The 8,582-nt window shown below is 36.7% G+C and overlaps 1 protein-coding gene and 1 pseudogene across 1 annotated transcript in view; both read left to right on the top strand.

Moving 5' to 3' along the window:
- LOC101004080 overlaps window positions 1–6,646 on the top strand; it is a 29,626-nt pseudogene extending 22,980 nt beyond the window's left edge.
- The window catches only part of CDH12 (cadherin 12), a 1,145,481-nt gene that overhangs the window by 274,351 nt on the left and 862,548 nt on the right, over window positions 1–8,582 (top strand). The window lies entirely within an intron of this gene.

Below are 8,582 nucleotides of genomic sequence, written 5' to 3'. Positions count from 1 at the left end.
CCGCCACGTCGCCTGGCTAGTTTTTTGTATTTTTTTTTAGTAGAGAAGGGGTTTCACTGTGTTAGCCAGGATGGTCTCGATTTCTTGACCTCGTGATCCGCCCACCTCGGCCTCCCAAAGTGCTGGGATTACAGGCTTGAGCCACCGCGCCCGGCCTGTAAATTTTCTAAAGTTTTATAAAGTCTGGTTCTTTGATAAAACCAAATGCCTTTAACAGCACCCAAGTCACCTCTTGATTGCTTTGCTGCTTAGGAATTTATTCCACCTGATATCCTAAATCATCTCTCTCAAGTTCAAAGTCCCACAAATCTCTAGGCCATGAGCAAAATGCCACTAGTCTCTGCTAAAACATAGCAAGAGCCACATTTGCTCCAGTTTCCAACAACTTCCTCATTTCCATCTGAGACCACCTCAGCCTGGACTTTATTGTCCATATGACTATTAACATTTTGGGCAAAACCATTCAACAAGTCTCTAGCAAGTTCCAAACTTTTCCACATTTTCCTATCTTCTTCTGAGCTCTCTAAACGGTTCCATCCTCTGCCTGTTACCCAGTTCCAAAGTTGTTTCCATGTTTTTGGATATCTTTTCAGCAGTGCCCCACTCTACTGGTATCGATTTACTGTATTAGTCCATTTTCATGCTGCTGATAAAGACATAACTGAGACTGGGCAATTTATAAAAGAAAGAGGTTTAATGGACTTACAGTTTCACATGGCTGGGGAAGCCTAACGGTCATGGCAGAAAGCAAGAAGCAAGTCACGTCTTACATGGATGGCAGCAGACAAAGAGAACTTGTGCAGAGAAACTCCCCTTTATAAAACCATCAGATCTCATGAGACTTACTCACTATCACAAGAACAGCATGGGAAAGACCTACTCTGATTCAATTACCTCTCACCAGATTCCTTCCTTAACACATGGGAATTTAAGATGAGATTTGGGTGGGGAAACCACCAAACCATATCAATAGGCCATAAAACAAGTCTCAATAAATTTAAGAAAATTGAAATTATATCAAATACTCTCTCAGACCACAGTAGAATAAAATTGCAAATCGACTACAAAAGGAATCCTTGAAACTATGTAAATACATGAAACTCAATAATCTGCTCCTGAGTGATTATCACTTCAACAATGAAATCAAGATGAAAATTAATTAAAAATTATTTGAACTGAATTATAATAGTGACCCAACCTATTAAAATCTCTGGGATACAGCAAGAGTGTTGCTAAGAGCAAAGTTCATAGCCTTAAATGCCTATATCAAAAAGTCTGAAAGAACACAAATAGTCTAAGGTCATACTTCAAGGAATGAGAGAAACAAGAACAAACCAATCCCAAACCCAGCAGAAGAAAAGAAATAACAAAGATCAGAGAAGAACTAAATGAAACTGAAACAAACAAACAAAAATACAAAAGATGAATGAAACAAAAAGCTGGTTTTTTCAAAAGATACACAAAATTGATAGAACATTAATGAGATTAACCAAGAAAAGAAGAGAGAAGATCCAAATAAGCTCGATTAAAAATGAAACAGCAGCTACTACAATGCATACCACAGAAATACAAAAGGTTTTCAAGGTTACTATGAACACTGTTATGCACATAAACTAGAAAACTTAGTGGAGATGGATAAATTCCTGGAAATATACAACCCTCCTAGTTTAAACCAGGAAGAAATAGAAACTCTGAAGAGACCAATAACCAGCAGGAAGATTGAAATGGTAGTAAAAATGCCAAGAAAGAGAAGTCCAGGACCAGATGGATTCACAGCTGAGTTACCTCAGAAATTCAAAGAATTAGTACCAATTCTACTGAACCTATTCCAAAGATAGAGAAAGAGGGAATCCTCCCTAAATTATTCTGTGAAACCAGTATCATCCTAATACCAAAACCAAGAAAGGGCATAACAATAACAACAAAACAAACAGCCAGATGGGGCAGCTCATGCCTGTAATCCCAGCACTTTCGGAGGCCGAGGCGGGCGGATCACCTGAGGTCAGGAGGTTGAGACCAGCTTGGCCAACATGGTGAAACCCTGTTTCTACAAAAACAGAAAAAAAATTAGCCAGGCATGATGATGAGTGCCTGTAATCCCAGCTACTTGGGAGGCTGGGACGGGAGAATTGCTTGAACCCGGGAGGCGGAGGTTGCAGTGAGCCAAGATTGCGCCACTGCACTCCAGCCTGGGTGACAGAGCAAGACTCTGTCTCAAAAAAAAAAAAAAAAAAAAAAAATAGAAAAAAGAAAACTACAGATCAATATCCCTGATGAATATAGATGTAAAAATCCTCAACAAAATATTAGCTAACTGAATCCAACATATCATCAAGAAAATCCACCATGAGCAAGTGGTTTTCATACCAGGGATGCAGGGATGTTAACATAGGCGAGACAATAAATGTGATACACCACATAAATGGAATTCAAAACAAAAATCACATGATCATCTTGGGCAAACTATGTATCTGGCAAAGGACTAATATTGAGAATATACAAGGAACTCAAACAAATCAGGAAGGGTAAAACAAATAATCCTATCAAAAAGTTTGCTAAGGACATGAATAGACAATTGTCAAATGAAGATATACAAATGGCCAACAAACATACGAAAAAATGCTCAAAATCACTAATGATCAGGGAATTGTAAATAAAAACCACAATGCAATACCACCTTACTTCTGCAAGAATAGCTGTAATGAAAAAATCAAAAAATAGATGTTGTTGCAAATGTGATGAAAAGGGAACACTTTTACACTGCTGGTGGGAATGTAAACTAGTACAATCACTATGGAAAGTAGTATGAAGATTCCTTAAAAAGCTAAAAGGAGATCTACCATTTCATCCAGCAATCCCACTACTGGGTATATACCCAGAGGAAAAGAAGGCATTATATGGAAAAGACACTTGCATACACAATTTATAGCCATAAACTTTGCAATTGCAAAAATATGAAACTAGCCCAAATGCCCATCAATCAATAAGTGGATAAAGAAAGTGTGATACATGCACACACACACACACACACACACACACACACACACACACACAAGGGAATACTACTCAGCCATAAAAAGGAATTAAATAATGGCATTTGCAGCAATGTGGATGAAATTGGAAATCATTATTCTAAGTGAAGTAACTGAGGAATGGCAAACCAGATATGATAATGTTTTCACTTATAACTGGGAGCTAAGCTATGAGGATGCAAAAGCATAGGAATGAAACAATGGTCTTTGGGGACTATTGGGGTGGGAAGTGAGGGAAGGGAGGTGAGAGATAAGAGACCACACATTGGATGCAGTGTACACTGCTCCAGTGATGGGTGGACCAAAATCTCAGAAATCATCATTAAATAATTTATCCATATAAACAAATACCACCTGTTCCCCAAAAACCTACTGAAACAAAAGTAAAGAAAAAATAAAAAAGGGGGACAAGGAGTGGCCTGGTGTGGCTTTGCCCATTCCATCAGGACCCCCCTCCATCGAGCATCTGCTGAACAACAGCAAAGTGCTTTATCACTCAGGAATTAGGGACCCCCTAAATGAATCCAACTGCTCCTTTGTGCACAGTTTTTTAAAGCCTCATAGAACATATCATTATTGGAGGATGCCTGGTACATTTAAGCCACCTGAGAGCATGAGAGGTACTTGGAGTGGGTGCAGGATGTCACCTGGAATCACTACTAAATGATTCAGACTTTCTTTACTTCTAAATGTTCTGTTCTTCATTTCAATATGCCCTTGCACTTCTGATAAATGCAAACAGAGGCCACAATGGAAGGAAAATCATTGGTGATTGGAGGATAGAAGACTGCCCTTCACAAAGGAAAGTCCCTGATTATTGTTTGAAATGCTAAGGAAGTTGCTTCAGAGGAGATTTTTTTCTTATCCCCTCCCTTTTTTTTAAGGATTCATCAAAGCCCGAATTTGTCAGACACTTGGAGCTTGTTGGAGAGAATCCTAGTAGTGATATTAATTGCACCAAAGTTTTACAGGGTGATGTAGATGAAATCCAAAAGGTAAAGTTTGAGATGCTAACAGTAAAATTTTTAAAGTACCCTCAGTGAACACGTGCCAACTATATAAACATAACCAGTGACCATACTTATTTCATCAAGAGAGACACAAATATATCAATATACCATAGAACCCCTTTGTAAACAAGAGGCGGAGTTTCAAACAGCATATTCTATAGCAGTTCATCACAAGATTGAAATGCTTTACAGGCTACTGAGGGCCATCTATATGCCTCAGAATTTCTATCGCATTCACGTGGACAAAAAATCAGAAGATTCCTTTTTAGCTGCAGTGATGGGCATTGCATTCTGTTTCAGTAAAGTCTTTGTGGCGAGCTGATTGGAGACGATGGTTTATGCATCATGGAGCCAGGTTCAGGCTGACCTCAACTGCATGAATGACCTCTAAGCAATGACTGCAGGCTGGAAATTCTTGGTAAAACTTTGTGGTATGGATTTTCCCATTAAATCCAACCTAGAAATTCTGAGGAAGATCAAGTTGTTAATGGGAGAAAACAACCTTGAAATGGAGAGGATGCCATTCAATAAAGGAGAAAGGTGGAAAAAGCAGTATGAGGTTTTTGGAAAACTGACGAACACAGGGAAAGTTAAAATGCTTACTCCACTTGAAGCACTTCTTTGTTCAGTGTGTGCCTATTTTGTGGTCAGCAGGGAGGATGTGGGGTATGTACTACAGAATGAAAAAAATCCAAAAGTTTATCGGGCAGGCACAAGACACACACAGCCCTGATGAGCATCTCTGGGATACCATCCAGAGTATTCCTGAAGTCCCCGGTTCACTCTCCACAAACCATAAGTATGACTTGTCTGACATGCATGCAGTTGCCAGGTTTGTCAAGTGGCAGTACTTGGAGGGTGATGTTTCCAAAGGTGCTCCCTACCTACTGCGATGGGGACCACAATCACTCGGTGTGCATTTTTGGAGCTGGTGACTTGAACTGGATGCTGCGCAAGCACCACTTATTTGCCAATAAGCTTGACATTGACATTGACCTCTTTGCCATCCAATGTTTGGATGATCTTCTGAGACATGAGCTTTGGAAATGTTAAAAGATTGACCATTACAGGCAATTTTATGAATAATATGAAGCATACACAAAATGTACCCTCATCTGGATCCTCTTCTTTGTCAGTAAGCATCGGGAAAATGGTATGAGGTCCTATTTGGGGCAGGGACTCTTAAGTCTACTTGTCAGAGAAGCTGCATGGTTTCTACAGAGCATCACTGGCTAAAAAGGTGGTATCATTAAATGTTCACCTACAGTTAATATGGGCAGGGATAAAAGTAGCTTTGAGGACAGAGCATGTAGCAAGGCATTCTGGAGAGAGGGGACCAAGGTGGCTGGGGAAAAGGTCAGTGCATGAGGTCAGCCTCTTCAAAGAGCTCAGGGACTTAGCAAAATGAGAAGATTTGACCTGTGCCAAAATTACTTTGAGAATTTTTAATGTGACAATTTTCCCGGTATGAATAAACTTATAGCATCAAATTATCATGTAGATACAATTAATCTGATATATTTGTTGAAATAAAAATGTGATTTTACCCTAAATGATTTTTGTAAATAACCTATTTTCTGCCCTAACGCTGTGCTGTGTAGTGTGTCTCCTTATATTATCACAGGGAGTTTAAAACGAGTTTGATTTAAAAACAATAAAATAAAAAGAATAAAATTAGGTGACCAATCTAACACATATATACACACATATATATGTGTGTGTGTGTGTATATAGTCATAATATTTTCAGTCTCAATTTCCAACCATGTCACCCAAGTCTAGAATTTTCATCAGAAAAGCAGTACAAATAAATAAAGGGATAGATTTCAAACATATACAAATCATAAATAATAAAACATTTTATAAAATTATGTGCCATTTCATCATAATACATACTAGTGAGGGAACTATTCACTATTATCACTGTTATTTAGTGAAAGAAATAATATTTTAAGACTAAAAAGGCACAAAGGTCATTAAATCAGAATAAAATCAATTTTTTTCCAAGTCAAATCAATTGTTGACCTTATAACATGTGATATGTATGAATATATTTATTTTTGTTTTTAAAATTTGTTATTAAACACAGTGTCTTCTAGGGAGGTATTCACAGTAGCGTAAGGGAACCAATATTCACTAAACTCCGTCTTTTGAATTAGATGGATATCATATCTTTAAGTAGTATGCAGACATTGGAACACTTTAGAAATTCCAGTATTTAGAGATTAAGATATTTAGAGATTAAGTTTGAGATTTTAATGTAATGCTAAGCAGTATAGTTTGTAGATGTGATAGAATTCATAGGCCTTTGTTATATCTCTAATTGGCCAAACCAGAGAGAAATAGAATGCATGCTGAGATAAATGTAATCACTCACAATGCTGTTTCTTGGTTAAATCATTTTATTTAAAAGACACTCACCATGGGAGAAACAAAACTATAATTTTGCTAATTGAACTCTGAACCTAAAATATAGCAACAGAAGAGAAGAAACAATTCAAGACAGAAATGATCAGATCAAGTTAAATAGCAATTTAATTTCTCTTCTAGAGATATGTATATTCAGGCAATATTTTTACCCCTATTAACCCTCCCTTAACAAAAACAAACAAACAAAAAAAAAAAGATGAAGAAGAAGAAAAAGAAGGAAAACAGGAAGGAGAAAACAAGAAACAGCTAAGGTACTTTGGCGTGCTTCTGAGCATACATGAATCCAGTAACATTAAAAAGGAGACATTCTGATTTCCCAGAAAACAGTGGAAACTAGTACATTTATTATTTCTGCTAAATTTATAGTCAGATTCCCTTTGCTGAGCCTTGGGGCATATTCATAATCTAAAACCATATTCTACAAAAGAGTGATGCTTGTTTTATGAGCAATTACATACAAAACAAATTGCTACAACATAGAAGCAGAATAGTTGCTCAATTACTAACTTGTCCTAATATGCTAAAAACACCCCCCACCCATACACACTTGGTTTAAAATATTAATAGTTCATATCATGGTTTAGGAAAAGATAATACAGGTTTAGATGCAATTTTATACCACTTCTGGAACATGAGCAATTTTAAGATAAAGATGCATAAAAAGAGTCTTGAAGGAAAATATTGATACTTACAGCTATGGCTATTGAAGTCTTTATTCTTAATATTTTAAAATTTTTGCATGATCATTCTTTACTAGAAGTGAATAGAAAGAAACTGGATATACACCATCCATTTAAAGAGAGATATGTAAAGATAATGAATAATAAGAGTGACAACAACACTTGAAAGACTTCAGCTTTTCTCATACCAGGCCAAACAACATACTTTCATCTACTAGTTGGATTGTGCTAATACATTTAAATGTTTTTAGAGTTATGACCCTGGTGATGCCTGAACATTTGAAAGTATTTACAGAGGTTAATTTGGGACTACATTAGTGAGGCAATTTTCTAGCTATAATTTGTGTTAGTTATTCCTTTTAGATAATGAGGTAATCAGGTTGTCTTTGCAATAAAGAAAATTTTAGGTCTTCTTGCAAATTATACACACAGCTACATTCTTAGATGATCACTGTGTAGATGCTTCTGAAAGATACAAAAGGAAACTTGGAGTAATAACAGTACTCCAGTATGTTTCCTGTTATCTGGACATAGTTTTTAACTGTCTAATTTACCTAAATTATCTCCTGATGTCCCCGTAAATTGAAGATACAATCTCATTCTCACCATTCCATTAACTGCCTATAATCTTAGAATTTGTTTACACTTTATCTAGTTTCCTTCTGGGCTGCCTCCTCACCTCAGCCTACACATTCTGGAACAGCTTCAGGCTTATTTCTATGATGTAGGAAGTTATTAAAATATGTTAATTTACTTGACTCAGATGACTTTAAATTAAGCCCTTATAATATCCTGCCTTCCAGGCTGTCCACCACTATGTAATACCTGGAACAAGATATTAGTTTGTCAATATTTACAGAAAAAAAAAAAAAAGAAAAGAAGAATGTTATGGCTTTTTCTCATAACTGCAGTCATATTTACTTATCTGTTCTATAATTTAAATAAAATCAGTGATGGTGAACTTAGTGAATGCATCTGCGGCAGGCAACTTCCCATACACTTTGCATGCTCTATGCTTAACCCATTTTTATGGATGAAGGCTGACTAGTTGAGTAGCTTTTACAATGTCATGGGTCTAATCAAGGACTCAGACCTTGCTGAGTCCCCAAGCTGCCTGTCTCTGGGCCAATGCTTTCAGCTTTTGTAATATGCAGGCTTTTAAATGTTACCACGGGTAGAAAGATGGACAAATGTTCCATGTTTTAATGCAATTTCTCTGCCTTGCAATCTCCTTTGTTTTTTTAAATATTAATATCATTTTGTAAATATGATTCTAGGGAAATATGGGTAAAGGCTTGGATTTATTCCTTTGAGAAATGTGGAGTGATAATAGTTTTGAAGAAGTAAGGTTTTGTAAATCAAACTCTGCTAGAGTATGGAGTAAAAGATTGAAAAACATCTTTCCCTTGGCACAAATGATCTTTACCTTTT

The sequence above is a fragment of the Papio anubis genome, chromosome 5 (genome assembly GCF_008728515.1).
Source record: "Papio anubis isolate 15944 chromosome 5, Panubis1.0, whole genome shotgun sequence".
Lineage (NCBI taxonomy): Eukaryota > Metazoa > Chordata > Mammalia > Primates > Cercopithecidae > Papio > Papio anubis.
The sequence above is the reverse complement of the archived record's forward strand: the minus strand, read 5'-3'. Positions and strand labels throughout refer to the sequence as shown.